Raw genomic sequence first — 16,964 nt, forward strand, 5'->3', positions numbered from 1 at the left:
CAGACAGATTGTGAGGGACAGAGGACCAAGATACATGCTGTGAGATAGTGTCTTCTAGACATGACAGGGAAGCTGAACCTATCAAACCTCAACAATGAAGACCTGAATACTGACAACACCAGCTGACACGCCACCATGGAGGAGGGAAATTGTGCAATGTCCATCCTCTAGATGTAGAGTTATAGGCAATCAATTACTGTTGAGAGAGGGAGAGTCAGGTTTTTTTTCCCCCCAGGGGACAGCATCATAATAGGTTAACCAACTCCAAGTGCTCAGACCTAAACATATGTACATATGAGTAACATATGTATACACACACACACACACACACACACACACACACACACACACACCCCTCATATACACAATGAATTACCTTTTTTGGTTCTTAATTATGAATTGTTAGGACTGTTGTGATATGTCAGACTCCTCTGTGTTTTAGATACTCACTTTTATCCAAAGGTCTCAGTGATAAACCTGATCACCAGATTGTGGTGCTTTGTGGCTCTGTTGGAATCTTTAAGAGTGGGGCCTAGCAGGAGGAAGTTAGATCCTTGGGGGCATGCAATCCATTGAAACGGGATGATGTAACCCTAGATTTTTCTACTTTCTTGCTTTGATTTCCTGTGCTACCCTAGGTACAAAGCCACCGGATAAGCCTCTGTAGACTGTAGCCTCCAAGACTATATGCCAAGCAATCTCTTTCTCTCTTAAATTGATTATTTGAAGATTTTTTTTTTACAGAAGAAGAAAGCTGACTAACCTAGCCTCTAGACAAGTTATTATATTACACATATTCTGTTATCAAATTGCTAATAATTCATTTTAATATTTTTCTTTAAATGGCATGCAAATAGTACAAAAGTGTTTGTTCTTGCCCTTGAATGAACAAATGCAACTCTCTTAAGCAGAAGTGTTCAGAGAACATCCCACTGATATTTCTTCTTCTGACCACAATAGCCTGCATACTCAATTAACCTTCTTTTAATTAAATTAACTTACCCTTTACCTTCGATTGTAAAATTAGCACTGTAATCAAAGATCTCTATAGAGACTTGAATGTGTCCTTGCTATGTGTAATGTTAATTATTTCTTTACTAAAAATAATAGAAATCAGACTCATGTAATGAGAAGCCTTAGCCAATCTGGTTTAGGCTTCCAAAATAGCACTAATCAGAACTTTATGAACAAGCCTTAAAAACACACAAAGCAACCTTGGTATTTCTGGTTTTCTTAATTGATGGAATTTTGAAGAATCTGCTGCAATTATAGCAGCATACTGCTTTGTATGTAAAAAAAAAATATAAACACTGGCCATATTAAAATGTGTGCCTTGAAACATACAGTAAAGGGCTATTATAACAAATTAAATTAAGCTTGTTCAAATGAGCTAAACCCTTGGCTACAGACCCCACAGTGTTGCCTCTTCCCTTCTCAGTCTTGTGCGTTTCCAAATTGGACATTGTGACAGTGTCTGGCCAGCATGAACTTGATCACATTATCAAAACTGACACTGACAGCTCCATGAAGATGAAAGTTCATTTAAACAAATTGACTCAAATTGGCCAATGGCCCTACAACAAAATGTTGTGAACTCCTCTCTGCAGACTAGTTAATTCAAAGCAGTTGAAACTCATCTTAAAATAAAAATTCATATTGGTCCCTCCAGATTTTAACATGGGTTTAGATGCTACAACTATGAGGCACTGGGTCAGATATTTACTTTTCTTTACTTCTCAAGTCCTTCGTTTTAACATGGAGATAAATTGTTGACTTCAGAGTTGTGCTGTGAAAAGGAAATGCAGTTTGCACAATGAGCTTCAAACCTAAGACACATATCAAAAATAAGAATGGCACTAGAGAGATGACTCAGCAATTAAGAGTTCTTTTTTACTCTTTCAGAGGACCTGAGTTGGATTCCCAGCACTCACATATGGAGACTTATGACCACTTGTAACTCTATCTCCAGGATAACCAATGCCCTCTTATGGTCTTCTCTGCTACCAAAACACATGTGGTACATGCACACATGTGCATGGGAACACTTGTGCACACACACATAAGTAAACACACACACACATATATATATATAATATATATATGGGTTAAGGGTATATGTAAACAAAATAGCTGTAACTTTCAGGGCAAGAATAAAAACTGGAAGATTTTATAACATGTTATGATTAAATGTCTGTATTGTCTGCATTCAAGACTGATGTGAAACATTCATAATTGCAAAGGGAAAGAAGAATGTCTAATTCAATACAACACTAGGGAGAGAGCTTATGATGTCAGACACATGGAAGAGAATAAATGGGGAACACTCTTTAAAGAGATTGCCTTAGATATATCAGTATTAGTTTTATGCAACTCTTTACCAGCATGTCTTGCTATTTTTGTGGACAGTAAGGAGAAGACAGGATTATGAATGGCTTGGCAGATATGACAAGTGTTAGAATAATCACAAAAAAGACATTGTCATGTAAAATGAATATTTAAACATCACTCTTGGGGCTGTTTCAAAGTTCATATTTTTGGTAGAATTGAAGAGTCAGAGTGTGGGCTGGGATTCTTGCTCTAATTCTTTAGTTGTGGAAGACCTTTGTTTCCTTTACAACCACTTTTTTGATATGTTACAGAAGGTCATTTTAACTCAACTTCATATGGTAAACAAAGAAAGCCCAGGATAGCTAACACAATCCTGTAAAATATAGGAACTTCAAGAGGTATCACCACCCCTGATTTCAAGCTCTACTGTAGAGCTATAGTAATAAAACAGGTTGGTACTGACATTAAAAAAAACAAAAACAAAAAAAAAAAACACGTGGATTGATGGAATCAAATCAAAGACCCTGACATAAATCCACACATCTACAAATACCTGATTTTTTGACAAAAAAACCAAAATTATACAATAGGAAAATAAAAGCATCTTCAAATAGTGCTGGCATAACTGGATATCAGCATGTAGAAGAATGCAAATAGAATCATATCTATCACTCTGCATAAAACTCAAGTCCAAGTGGATCAAAGACCTCAACATAAATCCAGTTGCACTGAACCTGATAGAAGAGAAAGTGGGAAGTAGGTTTGAATGCATTGGCACAGGAGACAACTTCCTGAATATAACACCAGTAGCACAGACATTGAGATCGACAATTGATAGATCAGATCTCCCGAAACTGAAAAGCTTCTGTAAGGCAAAGGACACTGCCAATAAGACAAAATGGCAGCCTACAGAATGGGAAAAGATCTTCACCAACCCCACATCTGACAGATGGCCCATCTCTAAAATATATAAAGAACTTGAGAAACTAGATATCAAAATACCAAATAATCCAATTAAAAGATGGGGTACAGATCTAAACAGAATTCTCAAAAGAAGACTCAAATGGCCGAAATATACTTAAAGAATTGTTCAACATTTTTACTCATCAGGGAAATACAAATCAAAATGACTTTGAGATACCCTCTTAGACCTGTCAGAATGGCTAAGACCAAACACACTGATGACAGCCTATGTTGGAGAGAGTGTGGAGTAAGGAGAACACTCCTCCACTGTTGGTGGGAGCACGAACTTGCACAGCCACTTTGGAAATCAGTATGAAGGTTTCTCAGAAAATTGGGAATCAATTTACCTCAAAACCCAATGATACCACTCTCAGGCATATACCCAAAGGATGCTCAATCATATGACAAGGACACTTGCTCAACTATGTTCATAGCAGCATTATTTGTAATACCCAGAACCTGGAAACAACCTAGATGCCCCTCAACCAAAGAATGGATATGAGAACTGTGGCACATTTACATGATGGAGTATTACTTAGCTGTAAAACAACAATAATAATAACAACAACAACAACAACAAAAACAAAAAACAATGATCTCATGAAATTTTCAGGCAAATGGGTGGTGCTAGATAAAAAATCATTCTGAGTGAGGTAAGCCAGACCCAGAAAAACAAACATGGTATGTACTCACTCATACATCTATCTACATTAGGAGTAAAGTATAGGATAACCAACCTATAATCCAAAGCTCCACAGAGGCTAGATACTAAGGAGGGTCCAAAGAGGGACACATGGATTTCTCTGGGAAGGGGAAATAGAAGAGATCTCCTAGGTAAACTGTGGGCAGGGGGCAGGGGAGTGAGGGATGGGAGGATGGGAACTAGAGGGAGCAATTTGGGTGGGCCGGACTTGGGAGGATTGTTGGGGGTGGGAAAGAGGGGGAAAGTAACGAAAGAGATGTCTTGATGTCTTGTGAGGAGGGGCATTTTGGGATTAGGGGGAAACCTAGTGCCAGGGAACCTCCCAGCAATCCACGAGAATGACCCCAGCTAAGACCCCTAGCAATAGTGGAGAGGGTGCCTGAGTTGGCCATCTACTGTAATCAATTTAATGACTACCCTAATTGTCACCAGAGAGCCTTTATCCAGTAACTGATGGAAGCAGATGCAGAGATCCACAGCCAAGCACTGGGCCCAGCTCCTGGAACCCTGCTGAAGAAAGAGAGGAGGGACTGTGTGAGCCAGAGGGGTCAAGTTCATGATGGGGCAGCATACAGAGACAGCTTACCTGAGGTCGTGGGTGCTCGTGGACTCTGGACCAACAGTTTGCGAACCTGTGTGGGACCAACCTAGGCCCTCTGCATGTGTGTGACATTTGTGTAGCTTGGTCCTTTTGTAAGGCTCCTAGGAGTGAGATCTGTCCCTGGTGCTTAGCTGGCTTTTGGGAACCTGTTCTCCATGCTGGATTGCCTAGCCCAGCCTTGATGCAGGGAGAAGGGCTTGGCCCTGCCTCAGCTTGGTGTGCAATGCTTTGTTCAAGCCCATAGGAAGTCTGCCCCTTTCAGAATAGAGCAGAAAGGGGGGGGGTAGATGGGAATGGAGTAGAGGGAGGGAATGGGAGGGAAGGAGGGAGAGGAAATTGTAGTTTGTATGTAAAATAAATGAAAAAAGTTAAATAATATAAGAAGGCTGTTTTATTATTTGTGTTTATTCATCTTGGAAAACCAGGTAGATGAGGAAAATAATTGAACTGGACAACTAGTCATTTTCTGTCTGGCTCAGGCAGTCGATATTCTATGATTTAGGTGTCCATTCCATCTTCAGAAGATGAATTAAGATGCATTGTTTATTTCCACTTCCAAATGTGCCCATAAGGGGCAGCTGGCTTCCTGGTGCTCCAGGTTGTAGTGAAAATAACAACATCACCCGTACAGTGGAACTGGACACCTCTTAGTGGACAGCAAGTGTTCTGGAGAATTTTTCACACATGGCTCATTAAATCTTCCCCACAGTCACAGAGGTACTGTCACTATCTCTGGCTCGTAGATGACCAATGTCGGGCACACATCTGAGCTGATGGATAAGGCTATAGGAAGAGGGGAAGTCAGGCAAGTCTTGGTCTAGATTTATGAAGTCTACCCTTCAGAATATAAATGTCAAAATAGAAAGTGTATTTGAAGTGATTTTTAAAAGCCCTAGGTTATTCAGAAACCACTCAGAAAGAAAATAAGAACATCACTGGAATGATTAGCTTTAGGGGAATGTGTGTTCTGGACTCTCAACAACTGTTTTTTGTTGTTTGTATGTTTTGTGTATGTTTATTTACTTATTATTCAATGATCTCTGGAGTGTAATGCACTCAGAAAATGGAAATTGTTTATATACACATGGCTCATGATTATGATAGTATCATATAAAGAACCATGAACAAAGACTCAGAATTCCTCAGGGTATCCAGATAATTTTTTGTGGGGAGTTGAGTTAATCTTAATCCATGTAAGTGAAATAATGAGGACCAAGGAGGAAACAGGCTGAAGGTCTGAGATAAATGCATCATACATCTCTTGTTTAATTTTTGTCTTGCTTGACTTCCATAGTACCTTGATACATGGAGGATTTTCCTACTTTTCCTTTTATAGATATTTCCTATTTCTAAGTCAAAAGAAACATGAGCCCAGAAAATGAGACAAATAGTAATACAATGATAGGATTTTCTTTAAGCTAAAAATATAGAGTTTAAGTACTTCAAAACTTGATCAACTTTATAAAGTGTTTTCAGAAATAATAATTAAATCCCTTGAGATTATTTCAGAATTTATTACCTGTCTACCACTTGGTGGTAATATTTAAATGCTTATCAGAAAGATCAAAAGAACACGGGAGTCATTTCTGTCAAAGAACTATCTGTTTTTCTTTAAGACGGGAGCATTCTATTGAGTTGTAAACAGTGAAATAAGAGGACATGGCTTAGGATTTGATTAGAAGTATTATGACAGATGACATCTTTACACAGGGGGGAAACATGTATAAGGTGACAATTCTGCATTAAGAGCATAGATTGTCACTGAGGAAGGAGAACCCAACACATCATATGATAACTGGTTCTTATTTAAGAGATTAGACTTTCAAAAATTGCTAATTTATTTGCTAATCTGTTTTCTCACTTTATTCACTCATCAACAATAAATAGCTTCTTGGCTTTCACAAGAACCAAAATAAACTTCAACTACTGTTGAAGGCCAATAATTTCATATCAGCAGCTACTAAATTCAGTCAACATTTAAATATATGGACATCTGCCACTCTGATTGAAAATTTTAACCTGTTAGAGTTCTTCCACACTTGTGCCTATCATTGCCCATGATTCAGAACTGAAAAACAAATCTCTCATTAACAGATCATTTCCTAAATGTTTTGAATATGTTGTAATATTATTTACAAAATATCAATATCTGCATTGAATAATGAATCTTAGTATATTTTTATGTCTACACCAATTGAGATAGATAATCTAGTAGCATTTTCTTTATCTTTCAATCCTAAAGAGTATTTTTTGAGTGTGAGCTAGTTACGAGGTACTTACCATATTTGGGATATACTGAATACTTAAAGCAATGTGGAAATCTGTGATTTTATTCATAGGCTACACAGTAGTGAAATTGACTTTTCTTAAAATGTTGGATTGAGACCATCATCTTCAATATACAATGGCCACTTTTTTTTTTTTTACAATATTTATTTCATCACTTCTATTAAATCTCAAAAAGAGTGGATTAAGTCTGTAGACTCACCATGTATGAGCCCTGCAGGATGTTTCAGAAACAGTTCCTGGCCTCAGAATGTTCAGCACCTAGCCAGAAGTACAAAAAATAATTACCGTTAAAACTCTTAGCATTAAGTCACTTTTAAGGTACAGTTGTGTTTTCTTTTGAGAGAGGATTAAAACAGAAGTGGAAAAGCAACATGATTAATAATAAGTTGGCAGCAATATCATAAAACACAATTTTCAAAAGATAGTGAACATTTAAAGCAATATGGAAATCTCCTATGATTTTGTCCATAAGCTACAATGTAATGAAATTGACTCTTCTTAAAATGCTGAACTGAGGCCTGAGAGATGGGTTCAACCACTAAAGGTTAAGCTCACAACCAAAATGTTAAATTGAGATCATCATCTTCAACATAAAATGGCAACATTTTCTGACCACATTTATTTTATCAAGTCCACTAAATATCTTGGCTTGTTGCTTTCTAAGATTTCCTGCCTTTCTGAATATCCATCTTTTGGTTTCTATACAACATGTACCCCAATATTAAGCAATCATTTGCAAAGTCTTTCCTACTAGTTGCTATGGCTAATCAGCAGGAAGAATTCCACATCTTACAGCATTCCATCTGTGTGAAACTCTCCCACTGATTTTTTAAAAGCTGTATCTCTGAGATGCAAGAAAAGTCATTGTCTTAATTCCACAACAGAATCCTTAACAAGCCATAAACTCTAACATATGACACTTACTCATTTTGTTTTCAAAGGGCTTCCTTCTCTCTCTAAGCACCTTCTTCTTCACCCTTGTTCAACACTTTTTTCCCCTGCGGTTCCTAGGCAGTTGTCCTTTTATACAGAGAGCTTCCATGAGACGTCCTGTCCTCTCTTCTCCATGTTTCCACCAGATGACTCTGGCTCCAACAGCTCTGTGTGCTTCCCTTTCACCCACACCAAATTCCTATGTGCCATAGGACTGACTGGCTCTGTATCAGATTGCTTCTCCTTTTCTACTTGCTGTGGTGCCACTATGTGGTTGTGCTCTCCACAGTGAGGTTTATTCTTCTAAGCACCCCATATATTACCCTTCATTCTGTGATCCCCATGCCCATATCAGCTTCCCAAGAACCTATAGGAGAGAAAGTCTGAAAGACCTAGGGGATGGTAATTTAGCCAGCAGTTTTCCGGGTCACCCTTATTTCTACTATGAGGTCTACTAGAGCTTTTTGTAAATGAGGATTATGTTTTTGCTCTTTAAGTCAACATATTGGGTGTTTATTACAGCATTCAGCCTAACTAGACTGAATGGGTTTGTTTGGTGTTCCCTGTTGGAATGCAGTCTATGGTTCTTGCCACAGTAACTATTTTTTATCTTGTTCCAGGCTATATATGACCCTTTCACACAGTAATATTATATTGTGATTCTCTCTCTCATTTAAAAAAAGTTGTGAATTTTATGTTAGAATAAGCCATGAAATTTTCATAGGTAACATTGTACTGTCAGTAATTAGCCATACTGGAGACAGGAAGAGTTTATTTTGGCGTGGACGTCAAGATACCTCTGGTTAAATGCCTTAAAAGTAAAATCTGGTTTTGCTAAGGAGCTCAGAGCAAACGGTAGCTTCAAATGAGCTTTTTAAATGCTGTATTGAAGGCTTGTGTTTGCAGGCAGTGTGCTAGGTGGTGAAGGGAGTGCAAGCCACAGTGAGAAGTAGAAGCCTCTAAAGTTCCTGGCTGCAGTGTGATTATTACGAATGTCCTTCAAACCTTTACTGGAGATTTAGTGCCAACGGAGAGAAAATGAAAGGTAATTTTCTTCCCTTTTCAAAACAATAACCAATCACAGAGCTCAAGACCTTCTGCTCTTCACATATTACAATGAAATAGCTTTTGAAGTTTAGATAAAAATAGACATCTGACTAACATTATCAACACTCAGTCAGCAAGTTGCCACATATTTATTTCTGACATTCTTTCACCCGCTTCCTCTTATAGTAAAAAACCACTCCATCCACTGACTTTTAGGCAACCACCTGTTTGAGGCCACTTCTGAAAGATCTTGGTGTAAGCCAAACTTGTGGGTTTCTAGATTGTCTTTGAATTCCTGCTTAAACTGTTTTGTTTGTTAAAATAATTTTTAAGACATGCTTTTCTTCTCAGTCCTGTGTAACTGAGGAAAATCTAGAGGAGCTGGCCAGCTCTCTCTGTTTCCTTTCTTAGAAATAAAAATGATTTGGAATCCAGATGTGCAGCTGGCTTTTTTTGTTTTTTGTTTTAAACATAACTATAGACATGCACATATATTCCATTGACAGTACTTACACACAGTAGCAGGGTACAGAGTCGAGATCTAATCCATGCATATAATATGCAGTAATTAGATCAAGGTAGTTGTTTTATCTGTCATCTTAGACTCATTTTGTTTCTCTCTGTTGAGTACATTCAAATTCTTTCCATTATATCTTCTGAAATGGTCAATGATTCTTGCCAAATGAATTCATGGCCCCTATAAGCTGTGGAATACTGGCAGTAGCTCCTCCTAGGAGGCAGCTGCACCCTGTACCCTTAACTATCCTTTTGCTGTCCTGGTACCCACATCCTTTTCACTTGAAATATCAAGCCCTCAGACTCTGTTTCACAGCTTTGAATAGAGGATTTAGGCTGGAGCTCATGGGGCAGTGGCATTTAAATGAAGATTCAATTTGTCAGGTACAGCCACTCCTTACAGGTTTCCACTGGCATTTAGGAAAACTATTCTGCTCCTCAAATGACCTTAAACCATTCTTAGATTTTAGTTTCTAAGTGACACATCATGGTAACATCTACTTAATGGGATACCATGTTATTACAATACATTTAATACAAGTAGTGGTCAAATCTGAGTAATTACTATTTCTGTATTCTTATGAACTCATTCATTCTTCATAAAATATGTAATTACTGTAAACTATGGTCAGCCTGTTGTCAATAGCATACCTTAGTCTTCCTATCTGGTGTTGTTTTAGTACTTGTTTTTTTTTTTTTTATTACTTTTTAATTTTTTTATTTTTGAAGGTCAGTCCTGATTGCCAATGTGGTTATTTTAAGAAGCAGTTAGGAAAGTAGCAAAGCATATCTTTGTGTGTGTGTGTGTGTGTGTGTGTGTGTGTGTGTGTGTGTGTGTGTATGTGTGTGTATACATGTGTGGTGTGATGTGCATGTGTGATGTTTCCAATGTGTGTATGTGATGAGTGTATGTGATGTTTGTGTGATGTGTGTATAATGTATGTATGTGTAGTGCATGTGTGTGCATTTTCATGGAGAATGGGAGAAGAGCTATGCTGAATAATGGCAGTGCCATGCCATTGGTGGGGCTTGAATGGGGTAAAAAAAGCAAAATCCATGAATTATAGGCATGTTTATCTCTGCTTCCTAGTGGCCATGAGTGAACAGCCTCTGCCACATAGCTTGCCATCAGAATATACAATTACACTACAGTCCCAGAAATCTAGAACCAAGTTACCATGAACTTTGAGAAAAAAAAAAAATCAGTAATTCTTCCCTCTCTCTGTTTCTTAAGTATTGGCTACAATGTGGAAAAAATCAGAAAATTATCTAACCTTCTACTTCCCTTTGTACTGTTCCTGATTATTCTAACATTATTTCAGTAACCTGACTGTCCTGTGTTCTGTCACCTGGTCAAACTGACCATTGTGCTGGGCACTTGACCACCCTGATTATCATTGTGATCACCTGACCACCCTGATCTTCATTATGGTTGCCTGACTGTCCTGACACTTATTCTGGTCACTTGACTGTGCTCACCATTTGTTCTGTCACTTGAATGTCCTAACCATCATTCTCTCACCGGGCTGTTATGACCATCGTTCTGGTCATCTGAATGTTCTGGCCATTGTTCTGGTCACATATATGAGATCTCCAATTCAAGAACTACCTTTCTTTTCAGAGTACCAAAATAAGTTCAATATCTAGTTGGTCAGCTAGAAGATACAGAAGTGTTTTTCATACTAACCAGAAACATAAAAAGTCCGATCCCCTAAATCTAGGCCAATTGGCTGTTTATTATGAACAAAATGGTGCCTTATTAATAATCACCATTTTGTTTTCTTTTCTGAACACTTAGAAAAACATGGTATTAAAAATTGTCATCAGTAAGAGACAGTCGCTTTTTTTTTCAGCCAGTGATTTACTTCAAGTAGGCTGCCTACAGTTCTTAACAAAGCAATGCAGTGAGAGAAGGAAAGTCAAAATCGGGGACTATCTTGATGGTAAAGGTTCTTCGATTCTCTGCTGTATGCAAATGATCTGACTGATAATTGAATCTGAAAGAAGCAAAATCTGTCACATTCAATGGCAGCCTCTCCACTCAGAGGAAAAATCAAGCCAGATAATGCTTATAACATTCAAATATGTACAAACAAAGTTAAAAGTCTTTGCTATATTCTGGTTTTATAGTAATAGTGTTTCATTGAATATATTTTGTGCCAAATCAACATTGTAATTTTCTTACATGTAGTAAGTCAATTAACGTACAGTTTATATTTTGATATGTACAATGTTTTGCAATTGTCAGTATATTTTTTATCTATCCTATATAATATTGCTTCTGGTACAACGTCAAAATTCCATGTATCATTAATTATTTAAGACTACTATATATAGTGTAGTAATTAAATCTCTTCACATTGGAAGAAATGCTTGAATTTAAATTTAAAGAAATTTACTTGAATGTAAATGCTGGTATTTATTTCATATGCTATATTATGATTTCTTCTCTTTCTTATGTTTGAAAAAATTACTTCCAAGAGTTTATTTCTACTGGCAGACATATTTCAAAGTATCAAAACCCCTTTTGATTATCATAACAGCTTGTAATTTTAAAGCACATTTTACATTAGCACAAACAGCTGTGACCTTTTAAAGTAGTTACAATTACACAGTAAAGACATTTCATTAGGGAGCTTTCAGTCCTTTTTATTTAGATTTGATTGTACATGTTTCTGTTAGCTTTGTCTTCACAGTTTTTCAGAGAGTTGAGTATAATAATGACCCCTTGTATTACCTTAAACATTAGATAGAAAAAGTCCCAATAAAAAAATTTGAACAACCTAAAGGTAATTCCTTGCAGAACTGTCAAATCTCCTCTTCAGAGAAAGTGTCTTTCTTTTTCTCCCTCCTTTTCTCCTTTTTTTGCAGTATATTTAATTATTTGAGAATTTCATAGTGTTGTTTCACCATAATTATCCCTTAACTCCTCTTCTTATCATCCACTCATCTTCCCATCCTGTTACATCTAACTCTAACATTACTTCCTTGTTCCTCTTCTTTTCCCATCAGGTCCACTTTGTGTTGCTCAGCTTCTCTTGGGATTGGGATATTCCCTGGTGTGTGGTCAGCCTATTAGGAGTCACACCATGAAAGGAAATTCATCTTCCTTTTCCCAGCAGCTTTTGAATGTCAATAGCTCCTCAGGTAGTGGTGAGATTATTTATCTACTTTCCCCATTCTATGCTGGTATGTTGTCAGATTGCAAGCTGTGAAGGTCTTGAGCATGCTGTCACAATTCATGTTGTGTCTGGGAAATAATGTTTCCTTTGTTATCAATGATCTCTGCCTCTCACAAACTTTCCACACTCTCTTGGGCAGAGATCTCCGAGCTTTATGGAGAGGAGTGTGATATGAATATCTGACTTACAATTGAAGTCCACTCTCTTTTGTTCTCTGCACATTGACTAGCCTGGGTTCTCAGATTGAGTCAGAAAATGGTTGGTGACTCCCATTTCATTCATGCCACTATTGCACTAACGGGCCTATCATGTCAGGCCATCATTCTTGTAGCTTGTAGGGTTCACAAATGGGTGATATCCAAGCTTAATTTTCTCCTCTGACAATGTGCATTGTATCTTCCAGAACAATGAGCCCATAGGGATGAAGCTTCCAGGTGAGTATCAGTTTAATGTCTTCATGTTCTAGAACTAAATATGTGTGTCTTCAGCAGTAAGTTCTTACCATTAACTTCTAGAGGGTAGCCAGAAATACTAGCAATAGCTTGTGAAACCTGGGGGTCTATGTGACCCATTTTTCCAAAAACTCAAAAAGAGGTAACCAATTCCTGGTATTGGGGTTTTATTTGCTAGTATGGACTATCTGGATGGGGTAGTGTATCTCCATTTTTGGAGTAACTCCATTCAAGTTATTTTTATATATGTTTAAGTATACATTTATGAAACGTCTAGTGTAGTTAGTTTCTGCATTGCTTTTTCAAAACTTCAGTGTTAGATATACCTCCACACATTTTATTTTCTACCTTGCTCTCCTATTTCTCATCGCAAATTAACACTTCTTCTTCCATTGTTCCCTCCCAACCCTTTACCTTTATACCACTGTTTTTTTTTTCCTCCTTTGAAGGCTCTTACCTCCAAAAGCCCCTTACTAAGTTCCTGACCTCTGGGTATTCCATTTGGAATACATATTTCTGAAGAGTCAAAGCTACATCTAGAAATGAAAGAAAAAAATGTGATGTTATCTTTTTGTATCTACTATCTCACTCTGAATTATCTGTGAATTTCATTTTCCTTAACAGCTAAGTAATATTCCATGTTATTTAATACATGTAGTATTGATAAATGTTGTAATGAATGCAACTCCTTTTTATTATTAATTCATCAGTTAATTAATATCTAGGTTGTTTGTAGTTCCTGACTATTGTGAATGGAGCAACATCTGCACCTGAGGTAAATCCACGCAGAACAGTTGGCAGATCACCAGGCCTACTCTTCGTTTTTCCTACATGCAGACATCCTCCACCACTCCTCCTGACACTTGAACTGTGTGGAGTATAAGCAGAATGCCACTGAGCTGTGACCACTTTAGATATTCAAAAGCAACCAGAGTGTCCCCAAGATCCCAAGATTGAATGCCAACCACTATTCAGCTGGTACATATCATAAGAGGTAGGGGTAATACCAAATAAATATTTAAACAACCAAACCAGATATTCACACTAAGGAAAACTATGAAAAAATTAATTCTAGGAGCCTATTATCTAAGAAAACATCACCACACTAAAATAACAGGAATTAGTAAACATTACTGGTTAAGAACTCTCAATGTTACCAGTCTCAGTTTCAAAACAAAAAGACAAATACTAACATATTGGATTAGAAAACAGAATCCATCTTTTCACTGGCTACAAAAATCACATCTCACCACTAGCCACCTCACCATTAGCACCTTAGAGTTGAAGGGAAAGGTGGACAAGCAAGCTGAGCAAAGAAAGAAGCAGGTGTAGATATTCTAACTTCTGACAAAATGGGCTTCAAATCAAAACTAGTCAGAAGAGATAAAGATACTACATACCAATCAAAGGAAAAATCTGGCAAGAGGACATTACAATTCTAAACATTTTACACAAACACAAGGGAATCCAGTTTTATAACAGAAACATTATTAGATCTAAAATCATGAATTGGCGCCCAACACAGTGATAGTAGGTGACTTCAATATTTCACTCACTAATAGACAGATCGCACAGAAACAAAAACTAAATGGAGAGATTCTAGTTCTAAATGACATCATGAATCCAATTGACCAAACAGACATTTGCAGAACATTCCATGCAAACACTAAAGAATACACAATCTTCTTAGCAGCCCATTGAATTCTCCCCATAACTGACCACATTAGGTCACAAAGCAAGTCTCAACAAACATAGAAGTATTGAAATAACATCTTTTATATTATCTGATCACAAAGTAATAAAGCTATATATCAACCATAGAATTGTCAGTAAGAATGCAAATTCATGGAAGCTAAATAACACACTGCTGAATGATGACTGGATCAAGAGAAACAATTATGAAGAGCATTTAAGAATTTGTTAAAGTCAAATGAAAATTGAAACTTAACATATTGGAATCTGTGGGGCACAAGCAAGCAAGTCTTAAATGGTGTGATAAATCTGTACTAGTATAATAAAAAAGGGAAAGTTTACAGCACTAAGTCGTTACATCAAAAGCTGTAGAAATTTCCTGAGTTAAATACTGAACCTGAAGGTCTCAAAAAAATCAAGAATACCACCCCAAAAATGTAGACAAGAAGAGACAATAAAATTCAGAGCTGAAGTTAATGAAATAGAAATGGAAAGCACCATACAAAGAATTCAATGAAACCAAGAGCTGGTTCTTTGGAAAGATTAACAAGATTGACAAACCCTTTGTCCATCTTATAGAAATGCCATTCTTTATTCACAATGACTTTTTTCATGAGATAGACCCAGTGATTTGAAACTTGGTTATCTTAAGGACAACAAATAACATCTTACTCTATATTTAAACTGCTTTATTTATCATGAAAACACTTTAATCATGACATTTAATAAAAGAAAAATCTTCAACAAAAATGAAAATTACTAGAGTGCAAGGTTTTCATAATATGTATGACAGTATGTACAAACAAGCAAGCCTTTTTTTTTTTAGAAAACTGAGTCCTTTAAAAATTAAAATTAAAAGGTAGTTCTGAATTGCTAAAAGATGACACATTCATAGAAACACATATATACCAGGAATCACATGAGCCAATGCCAGGGTAACCAGCACCCAGATCAAGAACTAGGATATTCCTAGCTCTGTAGACTCCACATCACCTCTCATCAACATTTCTTCCTCTTCTCTAAAGGCAAATGATACTATCTTAGTTTCCTATCCTACCATTTACAGATAATGTGAACATTGTATAAATATAACTCTATGTGTCTGGCTATATTAGTAATATTTTATTAATGTGTTGTTATGCCATGGAACAGTTTAAGGAAAGGAAGGATTCATTCTGGTTCATGGTTTGTGAGTGGATACTTCGTCATCAAAGGGAAAGCAAAGTGGCTGAAGTGGATGATTCCATGGCAGTAGGAGTACGAGGTGGCATGTTCATATATTGTCATATCAAGATGCAGAGAGAGTACCTGGAGGGGCTCTAAACTGGTGTCAAGCTCTAACCAATGAAATCCACTCCCCAGGATTCCATATCTTTGTGAAAGGCATTATATTCTAAAGCAGTGGTTCTCAACTTTTTTAATACTGTAATCATTTAATACTGTGACCTCCAACCATAAAATTATTTTGTTGCTATTTCATAGCTACAATTTTGCTTCTGTTATAAATTATAATGTAAATATCTGATACGCAGGATATCTGATATGTGACCCCCAAAGGGGTTGCAACCCACAGGTGGAGAGCAGTTGTTCTAAAGCTTCCACAACCTCACAAAACAACTCAACAAGCTGGAGACTAACTGTTAAAACTTATCAGTCTGTGAGAGACGTTTCATAGTTAAACTATAATATCTGTTGTTTTATATCAAGCTTATTGCCTGAATATCATGGGACGGTGCATTCCTAGTGTAATTTGTCAAGTATCTGCTGATACTACATATGTTATGGATGTACTTCACTGCTGATTGACATTGGATTACTTTTAGTTTAGAGTAATTACAATTAATGTGCTAAATATCCTTATATATTTATAAGTACAAGTAGAATTGCTGTACCATCTGGCATACACAGGCTCGTTGTCAATGGATAATGGTGAAGTGGATGTAGTAAGTAAATCCTTCTCCAATATTCAAGTGTTCTAGTGCAATGACTCCTTGCAAATACCTGGTTGGAAGTACTTGCTTTCAACTTCTAAGTTGGACTATGGAGAAAGACAGATTAAAGGCTTGAACTGCTAAAAACTTCACAATATCCAGTGGTTGATAAGATAATAAAAGTTGTACTCTGAGAGAGAAGACTTGATTGTCACTACCAGGTATTTTCCTTAGGATCCGTGAAGTGTATGTATTAGGGTGCAGGTGGTGGGACAGAAAGAGCAGCTTTGTATCTATGGAACTGTTGTGGAATAATCTTTTTGTACA

General features: G+C 36.9%; 1 protein-coding gene across 48 annotated transcripts in view; it reads right to left on the reverse strand.

Moving 5' to 3' along the window:
- Ptprd (protein tyrosine phosphatase receptor type D) overlaps positions 1–16,964 on the reverse strand; it is a 2,272,674-nt gene that overhangs the window by 819,355 nt on the left and 1,436,355 nt on the right. For all 48 annotated transcript variants that reach the window (XM_037203364.1, XM_037203377.1, XM_037203376.1 and 45 more), the window contains one exon: positions 7,084–7,142. The gene's annotated coding sequence lies outside the window, so the exon portion shown is untranslated. The remainder of the gene's footprint in view (positions 1–7,083; positions 7,143–16,964) is intronic.

The sequence above is a fragment of the Peromyscus leucopus genome, chromosome 2 (assembly GCF_004664715.2).
Source record: "Peromyscus leucopus breed LL Stock chromosome 2, UCI_PerLeu_2.1, whole genome shotgun sequence".
NCBI classification, from domain to species: domain Eukaryota; kingdom Metazoa; phylum Chordata; class Mammalia; order Rodentia; family Cricetidae; genus Peromyscus; species Peromyscus leucopus.